Source organism: Palaemon carinicauda, chromosome 44 (genome assembly GCF_036898095.1).
Source record: "Palaemon carinicauda isolate YSFRI2023 chromosome 44, ASM3689809v2, whole genome shotgun sequence".
In the NCBI taxonomy this organism is placed as follows: domain Eukaryota; kingdom Metazoa; phylum Arthropoda; class Malacostraca; order Decapoda; family Palaemonidae; genus Palaemon; species Palaemon carinicauda.
Genome location: NC_090768.1, coordinates 18478706 through 18493605, shown reverse-complemented (window position 1 = coordinate 18493605; position 14900 = coordinate 18478706). Strand labels below are relative to the sequence as shown.

Sequence of the window (14900 nt, the reverse complement as noted above, 5' to 3'; positions counted from 1 at the left end):
CAAAATTTGAAAGAATAAAAGTTGAAGCTAATTTTTCAATATACAAGAAGATCAATGAAGAGGAATGCACGTGGAAAACATAAAACGAAAAACTCATAAACAAATAAAACACAGAAACAAACAAAGTTTAAAAACAACAAAAGACGCTTTTGTTGGCCTTGACCTTCCACAGTAGGAGCAGGAAAAGGAAAGGGGGGAGAGCCCCCTACTAGAAGAAGACTCGGCAGAAGGGGAAAGTAGAGATAGCGTGGATATCAAGCAAATGCGCGTCATGCACGTGATCTTTAATAACAAACTCTATAATTCTGAAGAACAATATATTTGGGGACGTCTGATGAGAGGGGAATGCAGAAAAAAATAACATGAAACACTTTCGCACACACAATAACAGGGAAGGAAAAGCTAATTACAGCATCTCCTTTGAAAAGGAAAAAAACTAAATGAGAGAGAGAGAGAGAGAGAGAGAGAGAGAGAGAGACGGAGAGACGATGGCGGGGGAGTAAGAAAAGAGGGAGGGGGGAGGCAAGAAAGGAGGAAAGATGTCGACAGAACTTTATTAGGAGAGAGAGAGAGAGAGAGAGAGAGAGAGAGAGAGAGAATGTCAACTGAATATACAACTGGAACACATGCATTTATATTATAATTCTCTCCGGCACCTAAATACACAGAAATGAACTACGCCTGACCTACTCCAAGCTTAATAGCATCAGACATGACAGACATTATGCGCATAATCACTTCTGTTATTACGTACATTAAATCTTCAAATGCGACTTGTAACTTGGCCTCGACCACTGTCGTTGCGACTCCAGTTTCTTTCACGCCCACAGTACAGATTTCAAGGTATAGCACTTACCCTTAATGAAAATTCAACTAATATAAAACTGAACCATAGAAAGCTCTCCGGAAACTCATTTAGATACAGATAGCCTCATTTTCTTTCCTTACCTTATAATTAAGTTTATACATAAGCCACTAAAAATCTATCTGTACAAATCTCAGTCAGATGAAAAAGAAGAATACTCCATCGTACACTATCATAGAAATGGCTAACTAAATAAAATAAGTGCTATCACCACAATTGCAAATAAGTGTGACCTTTGAGCCACGTCTTAAATTAGCCAATGGAATCGAACAGCTCATACCATAAATGTCATCATCAATTCCACTCGAGAAGCATTGACACAAGGAGTCCGTTCAAGCAAGAAGGAGAAGACCCACAATGACGACAATCAACATTTCTTTGTATGAGACAGTGTATCACAAATATTATCTTTGAAGCTTCAATGCGTCATTGCCACATTTTAATTTTCCAAGTGTACTACACATTTTCATGGTACATCACAACTTAAGTAAGGCGGAATCGATGAGGTGGAAGAGAAAGATAACTTTTAATTCAGGTTTCAAACCATCCTTGAAGTAGGAACAAAATATTGGCAACTTTGGAAAGGTATCTCTGCCTAACTGGTGGGTAAATGCATATTAAAAGATTTCCATTTCGTAGAACCAATATACATACATACATATGCAAATATATATATATATATATATATATATATATACAGTATAGATGTGTGTGTGCCTTCTGAACCCTCTAGTTGACCTTTAAATAAAAATCATCTTTGTAAAAGATATGTTTTTTATGAATAGAAGTGGCTCTGTACATTGCAAAAATATTTTTCTCAAACTGAATATACAAATGACAAACTATTCTGATGTTCCGGTAAGCAATATAAATTCATCATGAAAACAATCTTAGTTTCGAGCTTCAGAGAGTAATATGAACATTAGTTAAATTTACGTAGTTTACATTTCCATCCTTTGAACGAAGTGGGAAGCATTGACCCTTAGATTCGCCTTCAGACTGGAAAGAGACATATCTAAAGCCCTACAACTTTCCGAGCTGTCTCTTGATTAGTATAAGAATGAAATGAGAAGCCATTTATCTTGTTTTCTTCACATTATTCTCCGCAAATATAGTTGCGTGGATATAAAGCAAGAAAAACCGCTATAAACAATAAAAGTGTATCTTATAAAGCAACTTTCTTGAATCTAGAGAAGATTAAATAACTGCCACTGCTTCATATTTTCTCTCTGTATACTTTGAAATCATTTTTGAAGCGACTCTTAATACAAAACTTGCAACCAAAGATGCGATATGAAAGGAAGCTAAACTCTCTCTTTTCTCTCATCTACATTACCGGTCATAAAAACTATACTATATACAAGACATTCGTCCCCAGTGACTATACAGAGCCCATAAAATATTGATCTATTGACTAAATAGAGCATGTCTTGATGATGGAGTCGCTTCTTGAGAAATTGATCATATGCATGTTACTCAGTTCAGGAGAAAAAATTAAATAAATTTATATTGAACAAAAATACATCAAGTTGGTCAAGGTCTGTGCACACATACGAACTTCAATACATATTCATGTATACATATATTATATGAAATAGATTTTATTCTCAGTCAAAATGTTAATTTAGTTAAAAGATGTAACAATGTTAAAAAAGTTAAAAGTCGAGCGATCATAGAATTGTGAGGAGCAAAATTTGTTTAAATCCAAGGAAAGAGAAAAATTAATCTAAAGAAATAATAAACACTCCTTTAATAAGAGGAAAATATGATGAGTTCAGTTTAGCAATACAAGATAGGTACTCCCAGTTACATGATGAAATGGAAGTAGGCCGGCTTTTAGAAGTGGGTATTCAGCACATGACTATATCCATGAAATTAACCAGTTAATAGGAAAATCAACAGATTATGGCATTCATGGACTATGAGAAAGTTTTTGTTTCTGTCAAAACCTCAGCAGTAATAGAAGCACTTCAAAGACAAGGAATGGATGAATCTATGTTAGAACACTTGAAGGTATCTATACAGTAAGTACAGCAATCCTAAAACTACATACAGATTGTGAGAAAATTCCCATTGAGAAAGGAGTTAGACAGGGAGACCCAATCTCTCCTAAATTATTCACGGCAGGCAAAGAAGAAGTTTTTTAGAATTTAGATTGGAAAAATGTAGGAATTAATATTAATGGGGAATACCTTAAAAACTTGAGATTTCCAGATGACTTAGTTGTGTTTAGTGAATCATGGGAGGAATTACAAAAGATGATAGAAGATTCGAATATAGAAAGCAGAAATATAGAACGAAGCTCTACAGTAAAGATTGCTAATGAATATATGTACTTAGGACAGACAGTAATTGTTTCCCCAGGACACGAGACCGAAATTAAAGGAAGGATACGCATGAGATGGAGAGCATTTGGTCAACAAAATGAGATTATGAAAAGTAAAATGACAATTTCTCTATAAAGGAAAGTATTTAATTAGATGGTTCTACCAGTTTTAACTTATGCATCAGATACTTGAAGCCTTACTAAAGCCTTAGAACATAAACTAGTTACAACTCGAAGAGCTATGGAAAGAATAATGATGGGAATAACACAAAGAGACAGGATAAGAGCAACATGGATACGAGAGCAAACTAAAGTAAAAGAAACGAACATGGGCAGGACATATAATGAGAATGACAGATAATAGATATAGAATAAGAATAACAGAATGGATCCCTAGAGATTGTAAAAGGAGTAGGGGAAGGAAGAGAAAACGATGGATTGACGAACTAAAGTTTGCAGGTGTGAACTGGCATAACGAGATCAAACATAGACGGGAGTGGAAGGACATGTCTGAGGCCTTTATTTAGGAACACAACACAGTGGACCAAAAAAAAAAAAAACCTCCGTACGCATGCCCGAAGGTTTAAAGACACATAAAACTGATTTAGGCTACTTAAATAAAAGAAAATTGCCTAAATATTCATTAGCTAAGGTGGGGGATGGGGCCACAGACACCAACTCCACTCGCGTGCTTTGGATTTCTTCCAGCCCGGGGAGGGGCTTATCCTTTGTAGTTTTAGAGAACAGAGCTTTTAATTGTGGGGCCCTTCCTCGTGAAGATGTCAGATAGGGAGCCCTGCAACTGCGCTGGCTAATGGGCTCCTTCGTCCGTTGCATCTTGGTATAAACCACCGGGAACGAGCCGAGCGGGCTAACAACCCTTATTCCCAATGAGTGGGTTCAATCTAAGTTGGTCCTGGATCAATCACACCATTCAGCATGGTGGTTGAAACTTGAATGGGCTGTTTTAGCAGGGCGATATTTCACGTGTCCGAGTTCCGACTGCTGAAGCCAGAGACCTGTGGGACTGCTGTAGGCCTACCAAATTTGAGGGGCCATGTCGGGTCCGAAAATCGTGATTAATTTCTGTAGAAACATGGGTCTTGAAGGGTGTTTATAAAGAATACAAGGAGTAATCTTGCGGCTCTAGGGATATATACCTACGAAAAACTATCTGGTATATACACAATAGTTGATTGAATAAAAATTGGCAGAGGCAGAGCATGTTGAATCTTAAAATTCCTAACGAACACAGACTTGAATTTATGATTAGAGATGTTAACAAAAACGATGTAAATTCTAATGTACAGCTTGCATTCAAGATCAGTAAATAATTCATACTAAACTACGACGGTAAAGGAAATAAGAACCATCAAACATTCCATTAAAAATTCAAAAACTACGCCGTGGAAATCAACCTGTCGTGAAGTCACTAGTATCGAATATCGGCTGCAATATCGATCGATAGAATTAGAAACGGAAAGCTCAAAAATCATGCAAAAGATAAATAAGAATTCGAAAACGTAAGAGGGTTACTGAATTAAATCATGCAAGAGATACTGTATATAAAAATAGAAATGATAAATAAGAGAAAAGTGTGAGGATAAATCTTCAAATAATCCATGTAATTTAAACTTTCTTAAATACATGATTAATAAACGATGTATACGTTTATGTATTTACAAACCAAAGCAGAAACAGCGTTTTTATCAATTTTCAACCCTAAAAAAAGGCTCTCATACAGATCAAACAATGTCTTAAAATAGCAAAGAATTGGCCATAACAGGAATATTTTGGTTAGCACCTGAAATGTTGAGAAACGAATACTGAACTGTAAAACGTCGTTTCTTCTAAAAAAAAAAAAATGGCCTCTGGCACCGAGAGAGAAATTAAGTTATGCAAATCTCAGTAGAGGAACAATGTTGTCAATATTCTCCATTCAAGAAAAGAATGAACAGAATAGTGTGCTTGGTTAATCAAACCCTTAATTAATCCGCTTACCTGATGGACAGAGGAATCGAAGTGCCTCCCTTAAACTTCTATTTCTGAAAAAAATTAAAGAAAAAATATCAATATCAACATGTCAATATCTTTTGAAGTGTCTTAAAAAATGCCATACAGAAATAATAATTGGAGATTCGGCTTTTATAGTTCCATTACTAAATAGTATATTTATGACTAGAGACACTTAATATATAAGGACAGTATACTATATAGGGTACATTAGCCACGTACTACCATGGAAAGAATTATTTATCGTAACTTTGTACACCTCAAAACTCATTAGTCAAATACGATAGCTGTAAGTTTTATTTTTTCTTTATTTTTAGAACTTGAATTAATTTGCCCTAATCGCTAAACTTTATATTTCTTAAAGGGAACATACTGTAAAAGTTGGTCTTTAAAATTTTAATGGTACCAATGGCAACTGCATACTATGCGCTATTTCAAAACATAAATAAGACACCCTTTTAACAAATTACCGTTTTCTTCAAAAACACATGGTCACGAAATAGAGAAAATGGATACACCATGATAGACTTAGGTAAATTTAATCTTTGGGTATGTCGCATTACAACAATACTGAAAGTGCTTTCATTTGTAATAGGGGACACCACGCTAGAGATAAAATTTTGGTAGAAACTATTCCAGAAAAAAACAAACAACAAAATAATAGAAAATAAATACCATTATAAAGAAATATAATAAAGCAATAAAATACTAAACGGGCTATTCGAGTGATTACCTCTCGAAAAGGTTAAAAACTATAAATTTCTCCACATTTTTGGCTAGGGCACTTTAACTAGAAAAATAATAAACCTCAAGGATAATTATGAACTTAAGGATATCAACTCACACTTTCCCGTTCACATTCTTAAAAATTAGTAAAACCACCAGGCGTAACAGCGAAAGTTGTTTATTCTTTCCTACGAGTTATGTGTGGATTCAAAGAAATTTAAAAATTCAGTTATAAGCGTAAAAACCTTATGACAGAAGCACGTTCAAAATATGCTTTTAAAAATAAAGGAGATAGTCAGTGTTAACAACAATATGGAATTTTCACAAATGGCCCATTCAAAACTGTAATCACTCCACATAACTGGTATCATATTTTATTCTGAATGATTTCTTTGAATGCAAAACCACTATATTAATAAATAAGATTTGCTCCAGTAATTGCTACAAAAATATAAAATATTGTGTTGCAAGACTTGCAAATAAGTTGTGGATGATATAGTTGTATAATTTTGTTGTCATCTGACTTTAAAATAATTCAATAGGCAAATTGAAAATGGAAAATCTTCGCGACAATATGGCAAGAGATTTAACCACAATAATAATAATAATAATAATAATAATAATAATAATAATAATAATAATGATAATAATAATAATAATAATAATAATAATAATAATAATAATAATAATAATAATAATGAGAGAAAGACAGATGATGAGAAAAAAGTATGCAATGAAAGATGAAATATTGGAAGGAAAAAGGATTAATGAGGTAGAGTCATTAAGTATTTAGGAACTATGATTTCCAATACAAAGTCTTTAGAATTGGAGTTTAGTGAAAGATTGAAAAAAGTAAATCACACAATGGACAGGTTAAGTAAAATTTGGAAATCAAATCGCCTGAAGTTACATATAAAAATCAAACTATATATAAGTTTAGTGAAATCGTTGTTACTGTATGGGTATGAGCCATGATATGACAATGAAACAATCTCCATTAGATTTAGTAGATTTGAGAACAAAGCCCTCAGAGGGATATTGGGAGTTAAATGGCAGGATACGATTAGAAATGAAACTATAAGAAAGATTACTCGAGTGCCATATGTGGATGAGATCATGATGAGGAGTAGATAGCGATGGTTTGGCCATGCTCTTCGCTCTTCACTAAATGTTTAGCTGGGCTCCACAAGGCACTAAGAGAGTTGGAAGACCCAAGCCTACATGGCTGAGGACTATGGAGTGTGAAGTAGATGATGAATAGAGAAGTATTGATTTAAAAGCCCAAGATAGATACGACTGGCGAAATCTAACCGAGGCCCTTTGCGTCAATAGGCGTAGTAGAAAATGATTAATAATAATAATAATAATAATAATAATAATAATAATAATAATAATAATTTCATTAGTGTGTGATTTAGATCAAGCCCTTGGCAAAAATAATAATGTTACTAATAACAATAATAATAATACACTATTATGATTATTATAACAATAATGAAAATATTAAAAAATAAAACAGTAGGATCAAACACAACAGGGCCAAGGTATATCCTGGACCCTCCACCAGTTGATAAAAATTGATAATTCGTTGGAAAACACGCCAATAAAAAGTTGTATTAGGATAATGAAATCAATATCGATAAACAACAAAAAAGCGGTCCACATCATTAATATACAGAAGCCTCCCATCATTCTCATGGTTTTTATGTTTATCTTGATTCACCTTTCAACATGTTTTGGATTAGCGGTCTATATGGTGTTAGCAGCCTGAGGATGAGACTGAATATAGAGATATTTGTTTCACAATGACTTTGTTTATATAGGTAGTTTTCTATTGACAAGTCAGAAGCAGAACAATAGCTGTAGGTTTTTGGCAAATATCTAAGGATATGAACGACAGCAAGAGGTCTCATGGCCTTGGGTATAACTATTCCATAAGGAGCATTACTTCCATAGACCCTATGGCAATATTATTATTATTATTATTATTATTATTATTATTATTATTATTGCAAGCTAAACTACAACCCAAATTGGAAAAGCAAGATGCTATAAACCCAAAGCTCAAACGGGGAAAAATAGCCTAGTGAGGAAAGTAAATAAGGAAATAGACAAACTACATGAGAAATAACTAACAATTAAAATAAAACATTCCAAGAACAGTAACAACACCAAAATAGATATTTCATATATAGCTATGAAAACTTCAATAAACCAGGAGGAAAAGAAATAAGATAGAAGAGTGTGCCCAAGTGTACTCTCAAGCAAGAGAACTTTACCCCAAGGCAGTGGAAGACTATGGTACAGAGCATATGCCACTACCTAAGATTAGAGAACAATGGTTTGATTTTTAGTGTCCTTCTCCTGGAAGAGCGGCTTACCATAGCTGAAGAGTTTCTTCTACCCTTACCAAGAGGAAAGTAGTCACTGAACAATTACAGTGCAGTAGGTAACCCGTTGAGCGAAGAAGAATTGTTTAGTAATCTCAGTGTTGTCAGGTATATGACGCAGGGGAGAATGTATTAAGGATAGGCCAGACTATTCGGTGCATGTGTAGGCAACGGAAAATGAGTCATAACCAGAGAGAGAGAGAGAGAGAGAGAGAGAGAGAGAGAGATCCAGTGTAGTACTGCTTGGCCAGTCAAAGGATCCAATAACTGTCTAGCAGTAGTATCTCAACGGGTGGCTGGTGCCCTGGCCAACCTACTACCTACAAATAGGGCTGGAACAACAGCATTTTGGTTTTCCAGTGACCAAAGTCAAATTTCCTTGCAATCATGAGCCAGTGGCATAAAATTTCGTTGTATCTGTGCTGTTTGTCATATCTTTTTCGTCCGTGATAACGCAAATTCGTATATAAATTTCATATGACGATTTTCGAGGATTATTTGTGGCTCTTCAACAAGTCTAAGTGTTTAAGGTAACACTGACATCCATTAACGGGAAATGTTGCAAATAACACGTCCAAAGTAAAGGTCACTAGGAATAATTTGTTGAATTTAGAGAGAAAAAAACAACTAATCGAATTGGCAGAGATAAAAAGATCAGAGCCACGTATATGTTACTTCTAATCGCCTCGGTTAATTCATGGTAAACAAATAAGTGACTTACGTTGGTCATTGTGATTTCATAAGACTACAAGCGAATAAAATATCCCTGAATGGACGAGCAGGCGGCCATTAAACCCTTCAATTTGAATAGCATCAACAGGGGGGATCAAGGTCCAATACAAGTCTAGACTAATAAGAATGTCTATTTCCGTATGTCTCTTGCTTGAGGGTACACTTGGGCACACTATTTCATCTTATTTTTCTTCCTCTTGTTTTTTTTTAAGTTTTATAGTTTATATATGAGAGACCTATTTTAATGTTGTATTTGTTCTTTAAATATTTAATTTCAATAGTTCATTTCATCCCTTGTAGTTTATCCATTTCATTACTTCCTTTCCTCATTGGGCTATTTTTCCTTGATGGAGCTCTGGGGCTTATAGCATTCTGCTTTACTTACTCCAACTAGGGTTGTACCTTAGTTAATAATAATAATAATAATAATAATAATAATAATAATAATAATAATAGTAATAATAATAATAATGACAAATAATAATAATAATGACAAATAATAAACAATAATGGCTTATTATTATCATTATTATCTATCATTCGATCGTTCATTTCATAAATGTTCACATATCCCCTAATACCCCCAAATAAGCACTCGATTTTCTTCCCTCTTAATTTGCAGTGTCTTCAATGCTAACTTATCTTCCAAATTCACTTGAAAACGTTTTGCGAAAAAGCAAAACTTTTCTTTACCTTTTTTTTTACCGTATGATAATACCTAATGCGGAAGTAATCTATTCCTTATCAGAAATCAGAATAGACCTCATTTCAGATTTGACATGAAAATTTTGGGTGTACATATGAGTAAAATACACTTTAAAAGTATTATTAATTAATAAAATGGATTTAAACGCGAATTAAAGTGCATATAACTTACAAACGAAAAGTAAATTATGCAACCAGGGAGCTATAATTAATAGCTAAAATTCATTCTAATTACAAGCGAGCAGTTCCTACAAGGCTACTCACAAAATCCTTCACTGATGCACCAAGACTTCTGTTGGGGTGGGGGTGGGGGGTCATAAGATGGGAGAGGTTACAATCAACTGCAGACTATTTTGAGGAAAACAATATTGGCAAAACAATGTTCTCCTCACTTGGCATCCCAGAATCATGTCGTTGGCACCGTTAACGATTACCACTCTCACAGAGGAGACGTTTAACGAGATAAGTGTTTCTTACGTCATATGTAAAGACCCGAGTGACCAGTTTTGAAGAAATATAGGAAAATATATTGGCCACCTGCTTCAGTTAGGTCGGAAAATCATGACAGAAACACGCGCTCGTGGAACAGTTACTGAAGCTTTTCCATAAACACCAGTGTCACAGTTAACACCATATCCCACTATCATAACAACTGCAGATCGGCTTCTGTAGGTTTTTCATCTCTTATAGCATGGCTAATGGGGTGTTAAATTACACTTGGTTGCAGCATGCCTCACTGAAGATAAGGCGACGTCAAATGATTTGGTATCATTGCAAAATAAATAAATATATAGCGATAAAAAAAAAATTCCAGCCCCAACCACTTGCTCTTATACAAATCTAAAGAGAACAACAACAACAACAACAACAACAACAATTAGAAACAAAATCCATAAGAAAAAATGATTTAGGAACAAAAAAAAATCCAGTTTTGAGAAAAAAAAAATCCAGTTCCAACCATTTACTGTTCTACAAATCCAAGGGTAACAACAACAATAATTAGAAACATTATCCATAAAATGCATGGCTTGGTAAACCTGCAAAAAATCGACCCTTTGTTTTATGGCTTCGTAAACACCACATAAAGGTTAACCGTGATAACGTAATATTTTCCTCTGCAGATATCACGGGAAGGTTGCGCAAGCTTTCGCAATATTAGTAACAGTTACGCACTCACGGTAATCTATAAATTTCACAGAGAGAGAGAGAGAGAGAGAGAGAGAGAGAGAGAGAGGAGAGAGAGAGAGAGAGAGAGAGGAGAGAGAGAGAGAGCGCTTCCATGTACTTCTATTCATTCTAGAATAGTTATAATTATATATTAACAAACAAGTATATACAAGTATAAATTTTCCCATAGAGAGAGGAGAGAGAGGAGGGAGAGGAGTGAGAGAGAGAGAGAGAGAGAGTGAGAGAGAGAGAGAGAGAGAGCGCTTCCATGTACTTCTATTCATTCTAGAATAGTTATAATTATATATATACAAACAAGTATATACAAGTATAAATTTCCCATAGAGAGAGAGAGAGAGAGAGAGAGAGAGAGAGGAAGAGAGAGAGAGAGAGAGAGAGAGGAGAGAGAGAGAGAGAGAGAGCTTCCATGTACTTCTATTCATTCTAGAATAGCTATAATTATATATTTACAAACAAGTATATACAAGTATAAATTTCCCATAAGAGAGAGAGAGAGAGAGAGAGAGAGAGAGAGAGAGAGAGAGAGAGAGCTTCCATGTACTTCTATTCATTCTAGAATAGTTATAATTATATATTAACAAACAAGTATATACAAGTATAAATTTCCCATAGAGAGAGAGAGAGAGAGAGGAGAGAGAGAGAGAGAGAGAGAGAGAGAGAGAGAGAGAGAGCTTCCATGTACTTCTAACATTCTAGAATAGTTATAATTACATATTAACAAACAAGTATACACAAGTATAAATTTCCACAGAGAGAGAGAGAGAGAGAGAGAGGAGAGAGAGAGAGAGGAGGAGAGAGAGTGAGAGAGAGAGAGAGAGCTTCCATGTTACTTCTATTCATTCTAGAATAGTTATAATTATAGATTAACAAAACGAATATATACTGTACAAGTAAAAATTTACAGAGAGAGAGAGAGAGAGAGAGAGAGAGAGAGAGTGAGAGAGGAGAGAGGAGAGAGAGAGCTTCCATGTACTTCTATTCATTCTAGAATAGTTATAATTATAGATTAACAAACGAATATATACTGTACAAGTATAAATTTCACAGAGAGAGAGAGAGAGAGAGAGAGAGAGAGAGAGGGAGAGAGAGAGAGAGAGAGAGAGAGAGAGCTTCCATGTACTTCTATTCAATCTAGAATTGTTATAATTATATATTAACAAACAAATATATACAAGTATAATGCTTGATGGATGTCATTCTATGGTATATTGATTCAAGTAACGTCAGGTGAATTACAACAATTGTTTTTTTTATTATTAGTACAGCCTTACTTTGTAAGCATTACGTTTTTACACTTTTAACGATACTGAAATATGAACAGTTCCTTTTGAGTAAAAATTTTATCAAGGAAAAAATCTAAACACCAGAGAAAACGGTACAAAAACTAAGGCAACTATTTCAGTTTCCCAGGTGAGAATAGTTCACGGTTACAAAGGTTGAGCGAAGCAAAAACCTGTTATTAACTGCCAAGACTAATTACTCTTAGGATATCAAACGTAACCAAGAGACGCCTGATCTATATGACATGACAACTGGTTGTTTATGAGTTACTATGACATAGATTATATTAAAACGAATTTAAAGAAAAATCTCGCATTGTAGTCAGATAACATTAAAAACTTGAAATCGCTACCAAAAATTATAACATGGGCAATTCTTTAGTCCTTAATTATTATTATTATTATTATTATTATTAATTATAATTATTATTACCAGCCAGCTACAAACCCTAGTTGGTAAAGCAAGATGCTATAAGCCCAAGGGCTCCAACAGGGAAAAATAGCCCAGTGAGGGAAAGGAAATAAATAAAAGATGAGAATAAATTAACAATACTATCACTCTAAAAACAGTAACAGCGTCAAAACAGATATGTTCTATATAAACTATAACAACGTCAAAAACAGGTATGTCATATATAAACTATAAAAAGACTCATGTCAGCCTGGTCAACATAAAAACAAAATAATAACAACATTTATATAATCGTGAGAGCTATTCAAACCCATCGATATTATAAAAAAGTAACATAGTTACCATTCAAATATAAAAAGAAAACGAGATTGCTTTAGTGTTGACGATTCCAGGGTAAACTAAACGAGGAACATTGAAATTCAAGCATTACACAATTTCTCATTTCTTCATATTCATCTCAGTTATTTCTAGCATTGTTGAACCCATAGTTTTTTGACAACTGGTTGGACTAATATTCTTGCAACCACCTGGGTGATTCAAATTCACCTTCGTGGTTTCATAAACACCTATCTTTCATAAACTTTTTAATTTTCTCTTCATAATATTGGTATTGGCTTGAACGTTATTCATTGTCCCCATGGGTTAGTTAGGCTATGGCTAAAGTTATCACAGAACTTAGAAAAAATTAAAACTCACACTTAAGAAGCTTTTCCAGAAGGGAATTTATGTCCTAACGTACGACAATTATTATATGAATGTATTTTCTCTTTAGTAATTTGCCTGGCATTCTGAAAAATAACGTTTGCTCCCTTTACAGTGTTACATGTTGAAGGAAGAGCCAAAACAATGATTATCCTTATGTAACGGTTTCTTTGTGTCCAATCTTGGAGGAATAATAACAAGTATCCAACAGCATCTCACTTGCGTGTGATCAAAACGCTCATTCTTTTTCTCATTACGAGAAAATAATGGATTTAATGCGGAATAAAGTGTCTTTTATATTCTAAGGTACCGCAATTTACAGCTTGCCTCCAATTGGCATTGGTTTTTGCCATAAATATGGAACAAATAAGCGTATAAATATATGATCAGTATTCCATATACTATATATGCAGTAGTCTGAGAGAAGTTGCGGTGGCAATGATTGAAAAACAGTTGGAAAGCAATTGAAAAATAAAAAAACGTTTCTTCTAAGGAATAATATATGATTCCAGGCTGAGTCTCTCTCTTGATAAGGTATCAGACAAGCGCGTGGCCATTTTATCGATAACCAACGAAACACAATTATCGACTGGGTGGAGAAGTTACGCAATGCCAGTTTAGCAAGCTCAATAACGGCCATCACAGAGAGAGAGAGAGAGAGAGAGAGAGAGAGAGAGAGAGGAGAGAGAGAGAGAGAGAGAGGAGAGAGAGAAGAAAAGGTAAATTTGCATCCTACAGAAGCCTATGCATTTTGAAAATATATATGCTCTCGTATTTGGTGTTCACTTAGCCACCCGTTGAGATACTGCCGCTAGACAGTTATTGGGTCCTTTGACTGGCTAAACAGTACTACATTGTCTCCTTCGCTCTGGTTACGGTACATTTTTCCTTTGCCTACATATACACCGAATAGTCCCGCCATATTCTTTCCACATATTCCTCTGTCGTCATACACCTGACAACACTGAGTGGCTACTTTCCTCTTGGTAAGGGTAGAAGAGACTCTTTTAAATGTGGTAATTGGCTCTTCTAGGGGAAGAACATTCCAAAATCAAACCTTTGTTCTCTAGTCTTAGATAATTCCATAGCCTCTGTACCATTACCTTCCACTGTCTTGTGGTAGAGTTCTTTTGCTTGAAGGTACACTCGGTCACGCTATTCTTTCTTATTTCTCTTCCACTTGATTTTTTTAAGGTTATATAGCTTGTATATAAAAAAATTATTTAATATTGTTACTGTTCTTAAAATATTTAATTTCAATTGTTAATTACTTCTTGTAGTTTATTCATTTCCTTTTTTTCTTTCTTTAATGGGCTATTTTCCCTGTTGTAGTCCAGGAGCTTATAGCATCCTCCTTCTCCAACTAAGGTTGTAGCTTAGATAATAATAACAATAATAATAATAACAATAAACAACAATAACAATAACCAATATCAATAACAACAATAACAATAACAACAACAATAATAATAATAATAATAATAATAATAATAATAATAATAATAATAACACCCAGTACGTTCCAACGCTGACTACTAGGACAGCAATAAGTATTCCAATA

At 34.3% G+C, this 14900-nt stretch overlaps 1 protein-coding gene across 1 annotated transcript in view; it reads right to left on the bottom strand.

Moving 5' to 3' along the window:
- Positions 1-14900, bottom strand: part of LOC137634335 (kinase D-interacting substrate of 220 kDa B-like) — an 860646-nt gene that overhangs the window by 641813 nt on the left and 203933 nt on the right. The window contains exon 2 of the mRNA XM_068366729.1: positions 5193-5236. The gene's annotated coding sequence lies outside the window, so the exon portion shown is untranslated. The remainder of the gene's footprint in view (positions 1-5192; positions 5237-14900) is intronic.